The sequence below is a fragment of the Macrobrachium rosenbergii genome, chromosome 5, assembly GCF_040412425.1.
Source record: "Macrobrachium rosenbergii isolate ZJJX-2024 chromosome 5, ASM4041242v1, whole genome shotgun sequence".
NCBI lineage: Eukaryota > Metazoa > Arthropoda > Malacostraca > Decapoda > Palaemonidae > Macrobrachium > Macrobrachium rosenbergii.
Genome location: NC_089745.1, coordinates 14,787,412 through 14,799,024, shown reverse-complemented (window position 1 = coordinate 14,799,024; position 11,613 = coordinate 14,787,412). Strand labels below are relative to the sequence as shown.

General features: G+C 36.1%; 1 long non-coding RNA gene across 1 annotated transcript; it reads left to right on the top strand.

Annotated features, from left to right (window-relative positions):
* The first annotated feature begins 6,935 nt into the window (after positions 1 to 6,935).
* Positions 6,936 to 8,749, top strand: LOC136838986 (uncharacterized). The gene is made up of 3 exons (XR_010853173.1): positions 6,936 to 7,782; positions 7,956 to 8,167; positions 8,443 to 8,749. It is a non-coding gene; the product is annotated as an uncharacterized lncRNA (long non-coding RNA).
* The last annotated feature ends 2,864 nt before the right edge of the window (positions 8,750 to 11,613 follow it).

Genomic DNA, 11,613 nt, shown 5'->3' with positions numbered 1-11,613 from the left:
TTGTATGGGCTAGCGGCCTTTGGCAACCCTGTTCTCCCACCACACCCCACCCCACCCCAAATGGACAAACCCTAAACACAATGTGTTGGGTGACCTCCGAGGTCACCCGAGATTTATTTGCGATAATGTTTTGATATTCGTGCTAGTTGATATATACACCTATATATATAAATATAAATATATACCTAAACCCATGGTCGTTCACTCTGTGAGATATTTTTTTGTTTGTTTTACAATAAAGTGTTGAATAAATGTTGTAGTTTGCATTGTGTAATATCCTAATGGCTTATGATATTGTTCATGCCACAATTTTCTAATGGCTTTATAATTATAAATATATATATATATATATATATATATATATATATATATATATATATATATATATATATATATATATAATTATAACAACTTAATAACTAATTACATGAAAGGCCTTCACTGCAATGCTTGATAAAGCATTAATTTGTTTCATTTCTCTGTCTCCTCTGTCAATGTATTTCATTTGCCAAAAAATTACAACCCTAAGTCTTGTGGCATCACCTCCAAAATGGCATATTACTTAATGTTTTTTTTTTTTTCGAGGAATCTTAAAACACAAGTGGCGCTGTTTCGCCCATTCGACAAAATTCGCCAATAAACTGTACGCATCTTAAGCGCCGCTTTAAAAAGGTCGTGATAGCGTAAAGAGTGATATGTGCCTTACATGTCAAAGACTGAATTTACATGGGATTTTCACTGATGAGTTGAAATTTTATTTGTATCAGAAGCATCAACATTTTGAATAATCTGAATATTCTCTGGCATAATGAACTTTATTGTCATGGACAATCAAATGCCACAGTTTTCTAAGAAACATCCCTAAAATGCTATCAATCACCATCAGTGAGATAAGAAATATATAGCCAAGAAAAGGAAAGAAAAGAAATAAATACAGATGAATGGGGTCATTCAGCGCTGAAAGGGAAATTGACAGTAGGAATGTCTGAAAGGTGTAACAGGAGGACAACCTCGCAGTTGCACTATGAAACAATTGTTAGGAGAGGCTAGAAAGTGAGGTTGATGAAAGGCAATATGAACGAAGGTACAGTAAAAGGAATGAAAGTGGTTGCAGCTAGGGGCCGAAGAAACGCTGCAAAGAACCTTAATACCTACAGTGCACCGTGTGAGGTGCACTGAAGGCACTACCACCCTACGGGGAATAGGGATAATACTAAAAGGCGAAATGCAAAATAAATAACGACACGAGCAGACGATACGACTAAAATGCAGATGAGTATAAAAAAGTAAAAAAATAAGACTATTTAACGAAAGCCCAACGAGATTTCCATTAACGTCTACACTCATATACTTAAAACTTCTTCCTACGGCGTCTCTATTATAAGAATTAAACTGAGAATAAAACTTATTTCTTGGAATTTCTGGATAATTATGCCAGAAAAATATTCACATACCACGGGAAATTAACCTTCCCAATTCGAATTAAAATAAGCCCGCTCCAAAGTCGTGACGCAATTCCAAGCGTTTTCTGGGATAATTATAGTTTTATCGTAAGTTTTTCTCATAATAACTTAAAGACATAATATATAATTATTAAAAATATATAAGTTTTCTCGTAAAAAAAAAAATAAGTCATTTTCAGAGGGAGGCGCATATTTGAATGAAAATTTGATTGTGTGATTTTGACAAAAACTGACAGTTAGGATTTTAAGATAACTGTAAATCTGAGCAATTGTAGAATTTTATTTCTTACTCTTTAATTCATGGTTCTCAAATACAAGAGGAGGATATAAATACAAACTCAGATCCCATTCTTAACTTTCCTCCATTAAGCTCTTTGACTACCCTGCTCACTCTCTATCACTTTAAACTGACAGCCAACTATTCATTTACCAATATTTATAGATTTATTCTGTGGAAATCAGTAACTCTCGGATTGCAAAGCGTGCTGGAGACTTTTGTACCTCTACTGCCAGGCTTAAGATTTCTCATTTTGCTTCCATTTTCTCAACTCTTACGTTTTAATTTTTTACTGCCCCATTCTCTTCCTTCCTCTTTATTTACAAACGAACGAGGGTTCTGTATAACCGAAATTTGTAGTTCAGCTGACCAATTAAAGTCTTCCAGTCCGTGTTACAATATGAAGATGGGAGAGTGACTTGTTTACTGTAAAAGTAAGACTTTAACATGATGTTTGAAATATACTGCATATAGCTGGAGTCATGAAAAAAATGAGAGTATGATGAAATAATTTTGTGGATGATTAAACAGTATTGTGAATCATGTAATCATTTAGTGAATGGGAAAACGTATGTCTTTGCCAGATGGTAGGATAATAAATAATAATACGGACATACACTAGAAAAAATGAAGTTTGTTGATGTTGAAATAACGGCTGGTGATAGCAAAGGTCAACAGCAAAGTACACAAACTGAAGTACAGTATTAAGTGTTTACAAAAATAAGCTGATAGCGAATAGCGGAGGTGATTGGTGGCAGCGAAGAAAAACTGCAGAGGCTCGTGAAAAAGTCTGTGTTCATTTAAGAAACAGATAAAAGCGGAATTTTGTCACTTATACATGCGTGACTTTTTTCTATTCACAAATGAAAGTGGATGTAAGCCTAAGTAAAATAACGACAGTAAATGGTGGCGGTGAAAAAGGCGTCTTACATGATTATACTGAAATCTGTATTAATCTTAAAATTATCATTTTCAGATACTGGAAAGTCAACTTCTCCCACGTTTGATCAAATTTTTCACGATGAACGGAAGCTTAGAAATCATCATACTTGCAGGGGCAATGAAGCATTCATAATTGCAGATAAATTCAAGAAATACCTCACTCTCTTCATATCTCTGCAATAAGGACTCGATCTCCTCTCCAGATATCCTCCTCCTCCTCTCTCTCTCTCTCTCTCTCTCTCTCTCTCTCTCTCTCTCTCTCTCTCTCTCTCTCTCTCTGTAACTCATTTCCTCCATGTCGAACCATTTAAACGCAATTTCTCACCCACTAAAAAAACCTAAGCAAGAGACTCATCCAAGAAGGGAATCCTGAATCCTGTCGACGAGCATAAATCGCCCAGAGAGAAGATACTAATCATCCCTTCCTTCTTTCTCTCCGTGTTTACGAAAGTCTCACGAACGTCATAATTTGCCAATTCGCGAATTTATGGCCGAATTCGTGATAAACCACCCTTGAATTCATTGGCAAAGGAAATTTACGACTTTCTCCACCATTGGGTAAACACGATTTATGACTCGAAGAAATTCCGGAGGAAGTGGCGTTCAGGACTCTGTCGCCACGTCTCATCGAGTTACAAGGATGGTAGAATGGTTAACGAAGTGGAGAGAGAGAGAGAGAGAGAGAGAGAGAGAGAGAGAGAGAGAGAGAGAGAGAATTGCTACTTTAAATGTTCAAATATTAAGTATGTCAAAACGTAAGATAGAAGAAAAGATGGCTTTCAGATATATATATATATATATATATATATATATATATATATATATATATATATATATATATATATATATATATATATATATATATATATATATAGAGAGAGAGAGAGAGAGAGAGAGAGAGAGAGAGAGAGAGAGAAATGCTGCTTTAAATGTTCAAATATTAAGTATGTCAAAACGTAAGACAGAAGAAAAAATGGTTTCATGATATATATATATATATATATATATATATATATATATATATATATATATATATATATATATATATATATATATATATATAGAGAGAGAGAGAGAGAGAGAGAGAGAGAGAGAGAGAGAGAGAGAGAGAGAGAGAGAGAGAGAGAGACATGCTTGCAAACTTCTGCTTAAATGTTAAAACATCAAATGTGTCAAAATCTAAGGCTGAAGAAAAATATGGCTTCATTAGAGGTGAGAGAGAGACAGACAGACAGAGAAAGAAAGAGAACGGGGGCGCGTATTGCCAAATATGATTTGACGGAAGATAAATAATCGTTTCTTTTAGGAAAAACAAGAATAACGAGGAGACAGACTGAGTCCTTGAAAGGAGTAAGATACAGTATACTGCATCAGACAAATGTATACATTGACAATTCTGGTTGATGACCCCGTAAAGATGTTTATAAACATTGGATTTCAGGTTTGGATTTCATGCTCACTGTCACTATTTCACTACCATGAAGGCCTATCCCTCTTGAGATGATCAGATCAGGGATCGACGGATTCCAACGAACCCCTGATCACACTGTCCTCTTATTAATTACAATTTTGACTGCAGGAGGTTTCAGAAGCTTACAACGTTTAATGTCTAATGTGGCCTAGTCAAACCGTTTCTGTACGAACCAGTTACTGATATTATTACCTATGGTTTTTCTATTCTGTAAAAAGCGCACCCTAGGTTAGGTTGGGTTAGGCTGCATCTCTTCAACTGCCGTATGCCCCTGTCAGAGTCAGGTGGTTGGAATGCGGTATTGCAAGGAATAGGAGGCACGGCGTGAAGCCAATATCACACTTTTTAGTTGAGGCTGAAAGTAACATTTGGGTGGGATAGCTGGTTTAACTGGCGATGCGAAATGACCTTATACGTAGGTGTTTGGACTCGTTCTCTGCCAATATGTTAGTGGCTGGTTGGTTGATTTGCATAACGCTAGCCTTAAGCTCGCACGGGCCCTTGCCTTAAGTGTGGTTAGAGGTGCTAAAAGCGTGGAACTTTGGACTAGGCCCTACTGACCGAAACAGCAATAAATACTGATTTTTGCATCTTAAAGCTTTTGGGGATTTTTATTTGGAGTGATTTATTCAACCGCTACCATACTTGACAACAACTGCAATAATGTCAATAACAAACACGTCAATTGCAATATAGTAATAATAATAGCAGAATAAGGGAGAGAGGAAGATAAAATGCACAATTTTATAACAAACAGAGCTTGCAAAATATCAATAAGATACTGATATAAAAAATATTAGTGAATGGAACAAACGTTAAATAACCTCCTTCATATTAATAATAATAATAATAATAATAATAATAATAATAATAATAATAATAATAATAATAATAATAATAATATAATTTGGCAGCAGACCCTCTTTTAAACAGGTTCTATTGAATATTATTGCTGCTTCAGCAGCATATATTTTGTAGAAGACTTTTTCTATTTTCCTACTTCTCTTCAGTTGCGTGCTAACAGCTCGCCTATATTTGTCATTTCATGGGGAAAAGTCAAAATCTGGATTCTGCTTCTTTTATATATTCTATACAGTTTGTTCTATACAATTGTTGCCGCGACGTTGTTTCGACAGACTCTTCTGTCATTCTTACAGCGGAGCTGGTAAGGACTGGCAGATGCATAGGTCCTTCTGAATTTATAACACGGGCTTCAGCGGGGTCATGGATGGCGGATTCTGATTGGTTGCAGTCAAACTTCAAGCCAAATTTCTGCGGCGAAGCTCGATCCTGACAGATCTTCGCAACCTCGGAATGTCATTCATTCCAGCGTTCCCATTGGCCTGCCGTTGCGTGATGTCAGCCGGCATAAATTCAGAAGGACCTATGCAATCTGCCAGTCTCTACTAGCTCCCGCTGGAGAATGACAGAAGAGTTGTCGAAACGCGTCGCGGCAACAATTGTATAGAACCAACTGTATAGAATATATAAAGAGCAGAATCCAGATTTTGACTTTTCCCCATGAAATGACAAATATATAGAGAGCTGTTAGCACGCACCTCCACTGAAGAGAAGTCCGCACAAGGAAAATAGAAAAGTCTTCATTAAAATAAATGCAGCTGAAGCAGCAATAATATTCAATAATAATAATAATAATAATAATAATAATAATGTCTACAAGTAAGGTTTGGAATTCTACCAGCATAGTTATTTTTATTGGTTATGATACTATGATAGTTTCGTTTTCGTACTATGTTTAGTGTACGGAGTATGTTTGAGGTGTTAGAGTAATCCTTGTCAATGTTGGTTGTGTTAAAATCTAAAATCTTACTGCTAAAGGTTTGGCGATCGAACCAGGTCTTGATAAGATGCCAGACCCGTTATCTAACAAGTATAATTTAAAATTTGTTTATTCTAGTTTTAAGGTTTTGTTTTTCTAATGATTAAGTTTAGCTGAATATTATGAAATTCTGGTGGAGATATTTGCGTAAGCTAAAATCCGTAGAGAAGTCCTGAGTTGATATGGAAAAAATGGATCTCTTGATTTGTGCTAAGAGGATGTGAATGCCTTGGGTATACGCAAATCGAAACCTGGCTGAGCGTGAAAAAAAATTTAATTAAGCTAATTATAGTAAGGCTGAGGAAATTTAATTGAGGCTGTTGCCGAGGAAAGCTTATCTTGGTTTACTTAATTCTCCAAATTCTGAGGTAAAGTATTCGTCAGAGTTCCGGAATATGATCAGTTGTCTTGATGAAATATTCCTTAGTTCTCTGAAAATAGCTCTAGATTTAAACTGACCCAAAGTATTGTCTTGTATTGATCCAAGGAGCTGAATAGTAATGGTTCTTGTTTCTCTCAATATGGTTATGACACTCCAAAGGAAGTTTAACCTAGCATATGAACTTACAAATTATCGTTCTTGAAATTGTATTGAAGGGAAAAAAATTAATGTTCATAATATTGAAGGGTGAAAAATTAATGTTCATAAAGTGGAAAATTTCTGGTAAGACCAACTTCTGATAATTAGAGTAACTTGTACTACTAGAACAATCTTACAACAGATTTCTTTACATTTCAGAATATTTGATGGAAAGTTGTGACGGACTGATGAAATAGCTACGTTGGGTGAGAATTACAGCATAATCCTTATGTTTAGTGTTACTGTTAAAGACCAGGGAAAATAGCTACCTGTGAATCTCTTCAGGATAGCAGTAAGGGTCCTGGTTACCCTAGAATAAGTTGAAGGGTAGTAAAAGTAGCTTCTCAGCAGCTTCACCCCCAATTTAAACTAGGTTTTGGAAGTAGACAAAAGTTATGTAAATTTCATCAGATTAAACAAATAAAGGATAAGGATACTGCAGATTTAGTAGTAGGCATCTTGGGGTGAAATAAATCACTGTGGTGCTTTATAAGCTAATGCCCTATTCCCTAAAAACGGCTCCCGATCTTGAAGGTTATCTTGGAGTCAAAGACTGAAGTTAAGATTTTGAAATTAACTTAGAAGTATTTTACTAGTGAATGAAATGTCATAAGTCAACTAAAAGGAAATCCCAATAAGTAGATCAAACCTATCCCTTAATTGCCAGTGTTTGTGAAGGAAGATCCCTTCTCCCAGGTTGATTTTGCAGGGCCCCCTCCAGGGACAAAGGTGACTAATATTGTTTTGTGGCCCTGCGTAATACTTCATCGAAGGTAATACTAGCAGAATTTGTAAAACTGTTTCCCAAATTTGGTCTTCGAAGTATAGTGCTTAGAAATAATGGTTGTAGTTTTGTAAATGTTCCCACAGGCAGTAAGTGTAAAGTAGTCCCTGTCTACCCCCACCATCTAGTCCAAGGAAGCCTTGGAACTATTCCACCTGACTGCTTGCTTGCCAAGAGCTCCTTGGAGACGGGATGTCTGGTTTGCTATGCGAGATTCTCGCCAGGAGAGTTCAGTATTTTCTCAAGTCAAGCTACTCTATGGTATGTAGGGGTGTGATTATTAGAAATTGTGGCTGTTTTGATGCAGTTAAATGGTAAAATTATTGGGATAAGTACCTAAAATCTGTTAAAAGATTGGGAAATTTGCCTTGGATAAATAAAGTACGTCAGATGACGAGAGGATGACAGATCTGCAAATTGTGTTGGTGAGTCAATTTCTAAGTTATCAAACAATGTTACCTTGAAAGAATTGTGCACATGACCTTTTTCTTAAATCATTATTAAATTTTTGGTGATTGAGGTAACTGAAGATTAATTCCCACCCCTCCGCAACAAGAAACAATTCAATGTCTAATCTAATACTATCTTCTCTCCCTAGAAACAGGAGGTTATGCTTTACTTCAAGAAATGAGATTTTTCAATAACGTGACCTAAGTCTCTGGTTCCAGTTTATGATCTTCAGCCTGGAACTACATCAGTCCAGCAAAATCCATATCTCTTCCTCTTTCCAAAAGAGGCATTCTGTATCAGGGTTATGCCAAACCTAGTGGGAAGTCCCTGGGCCGCAGAAGTACTAAACTCTGAAACCAAGTAAGTCCTCCTGCGCTTACTGATTATAGAAAGTTAATTTAATTTGTTGTAAACTGATCACTGAATCTGTGGGGAAATGCTAAATTAACACCCTTGATTTGTTAAATGGTTATTTAATGAAATGGTCATCAGGTTCCTTTGATTTGAAGTGTTACTATCATGTTTAATATTTACTTTCTGCTGTAGTCATTCCTGGTAGGTTGCATTAAGTTACACTTATTTGGTTTGACCCATGCTTTTGCAGCTTTGTCTAATGAATTGTCTTTCTGGTTTAGGTGGTGTGAATGCCTGCAATGATAGCTGTCTACCCCTACTGGCAGGAGCACTTTTTCTGTAACTACAAGAACTGCAATTAACGGTGAATTTGGATGGACTGGGACATTCTGCTTAAAAAGGTCATGTCCAGCGTATCAAGAAATACTGTCTGCTTCTAGCAGTAGTAGTCCAATGGTTGATGGGAATGGCTGGCTACTATATACGGCTCTATCCTTATAACTCAAAGGTTGCTGCTCCCTGGTTCTCAGTGCTAGTCTCGAAGTGAAATCTGTATGGACTACAGAGTGCCTTTTGCATAATCGAAGCATTCCTATATCAAAGATGCCAGAACTCTATAAATCAGCCACCATTCAAGTGGATGCCGGTGAATGTGCTGTGGAGTCTTTTTTTTGACACTTTTTAAGGCTTTGTAAATATTTTATGTAAACAACCCAGTGTTTTCAGACCACAATCTACTCCAGTATGTAAAAGAATTAATGGAAAAATCTGTTTGGCCTGAGGTTTGGCCATGCAGCACTACAATATACACTCTACACTTTTCATATTAAAAGTATAGATCCAAACCTTAATACAGAATCTGAAGGGTTTATAAAATTGTGAACTTAAAACTAAGTAATTAGCATATGTTTTAGGATCTTTGGACTTAATAAACAATATTTTAATGCTGTGCAGTTGCTTTGGTTTGTATGTAAGGTCTATATATTTTACGAAATTTACACATTTTAAGTAAATTACTTAAGCAGCAGTTCCCTGGTATTGACTTGTTTGCCATATTTGGCCTACCTATTTCAGTACAATTTAGTATTCAGTATCAATAAGAAAATTAGCCTGAGATAGCATAGCTGCTACGTCGTCTTGTGAATATTACTGTACTGTTTTATCCTAATGTTAATGGGTATTTCTGAGGTGTTTGAATAATTATATGACAAGACGATGTTTTTAATTATTACCTTGATTAAAGCTGAAATTCCCTCAAAGCATGATAGTAAGATGAAATGCTTTGTCCCACCACGATTTTCTGAAAGACAACAGTGCAAATATTAACTGATAATGTGTTGCGCGAGGATTTGCATGGGCTTCCATATGTATCAAAACACCTAAACGTAACATATTCAACAAATGAGGCTTTTCCTTGATACATCTTGTACCGAACAGCTTCGGCAGAGTTATGCAGTCAGTTTATTGGCTAAAAACTATCAGGCCTCAGCACTTGAATTGCCGATTCAGGCCACGCTAAGTGCAAGCTAATTTTTCATAAAAATTACACTTTCACTTAATGTCCATACCAGAAATCTTAAGCTTTGATAATTGTACTTTCGAAGACTAATTAAATTTGACTTGCAACTTGTGTTAACTCCATACCTACAGTTCAACACCACTCTGTCACAAACGGAGTCTGGTATATGTGTCTGAGGTGATGACAGCAAGTGGTGAGGTGAAGGAGTATACAGTATATGGAAGTGTATGGTAAATGCTGTATGGAATGGGTCTCTCCAAGTTAAGACAGATAACTAAGATACTTCTAAAGTGCTATCTACCAATATCTTTCACCGTCACTTTTTCGTTCGCCGCTCCTGAAGGAATACAACTATAGAAGTGAGACTAGTAGCTACTATCATTGTGATAATGCTGTGTTGAACTGCAGCTAAACGCGAAAGGTCTTATTGCATTATTCCTGAGCTTACCAGATAAACTGATAAACTTGACATCTTCATATTTAAGATGAAAATGACCCTGATTTGGCGCATACTTTTTCCTAAGTGGATAGATGATAGCTAAAACTTTATCTTAACCCTGGAGAGAAGGGAATCATTAGAACAATTTCAAGAGACGTGAAAGCGAAGCAATCTTGATAATCCCAAGACTCTTTTTAGGGTCTTGGTTAAACATTCAAGTTTCTTTTCTGCGTTCCGGCTAAGAGGAGAGAGGATACTTACCGTAATATTAGTGGAGATTTGGTACTTTTATCAATCTTGGTCTTATTCTATTACCGAAGGTAGGCAAGGCCAGGGTCAGACGAAAAATAACGTACAAACCAGTGATATCGATAGAGATTTAATACTGAAAACAACTAAGAAGTTCATCGTTTTCTATAAAGATTCAACTGTGCTCAGAGAGAGAGAGAGAGAGAGAGAGAGAGAGAGAGATGAAAAACTTGGGTAAATATCAGGTGACTACAACTCCTCCAAACACGGAAGGAATGTGAAGTGTGGAATCTATAGTGACACAACCGATCAATCGGGAATTCACACGGGGGAGGGGGGAAGGGAAAAGGGGAGGGGGAAGGAAAAGGAAGAGACGCTAAAGGGGGAGGGTAGGGAGACTGAACGGCTGAAAGAAAAGGAATTTCAAAAAGGGCTTCTCTAAGCTAAAAAAGAAAATGAAAACTAGGGATTTACTGGATGGTGGACGCTTTACGGCGAGGGAACGACAAAACCAATAATAATAATAAGGAAAATGGATAAAATCTGTTATAGCATGTCTACACAAACCTTTAAAAATCACATAATAAAAGGCCTCAAGAAGTAATAATAATAAGGGAAAATGGATAAAATCTGTTATAGCATGTCTACACAAACCTTTAAAAATCACATAATAAAAGGCCTCAAGAAGTAACATTATCAAATGACGCTTAGTTCTGGACTGCTGATGATTATCCAAGGTCTAAAGAATACCCTTTTTTTATCGTTTGAGACGCCAAGTGAATGTTTTCGACGTTTTACAGGAATTATATGGCACTTTCCACCAAGGTTACATGCGAGGCTAATCAAGCCTCACGTCCAAAAGTAACAATACTAATTATATATATATATATATATATATATATATATATATATATATATATATATATATATATATATATATATATATATATATATATATATATATATATATATATATATATATATATATATATATATATATAATATATACAAAACTATAATCAGCGGTTTAGGAGGTTTTGTAACAAACAGCGAATCACACGGAGCACTATATGGATGAGAGTACAGCCATCCATGAAAAATAAGGTGAATAAAATGGAATGAAGGAAGATCGTGAAGCCAAACAGAGAAGAGAGAGACCATCAGCCTCCACTCCATCCAGCAGTACCAAATTCGCGCCTGGAATTGTTTACCTTCATCGAGTTGCCAGCGCGTCCTTTCATTCTA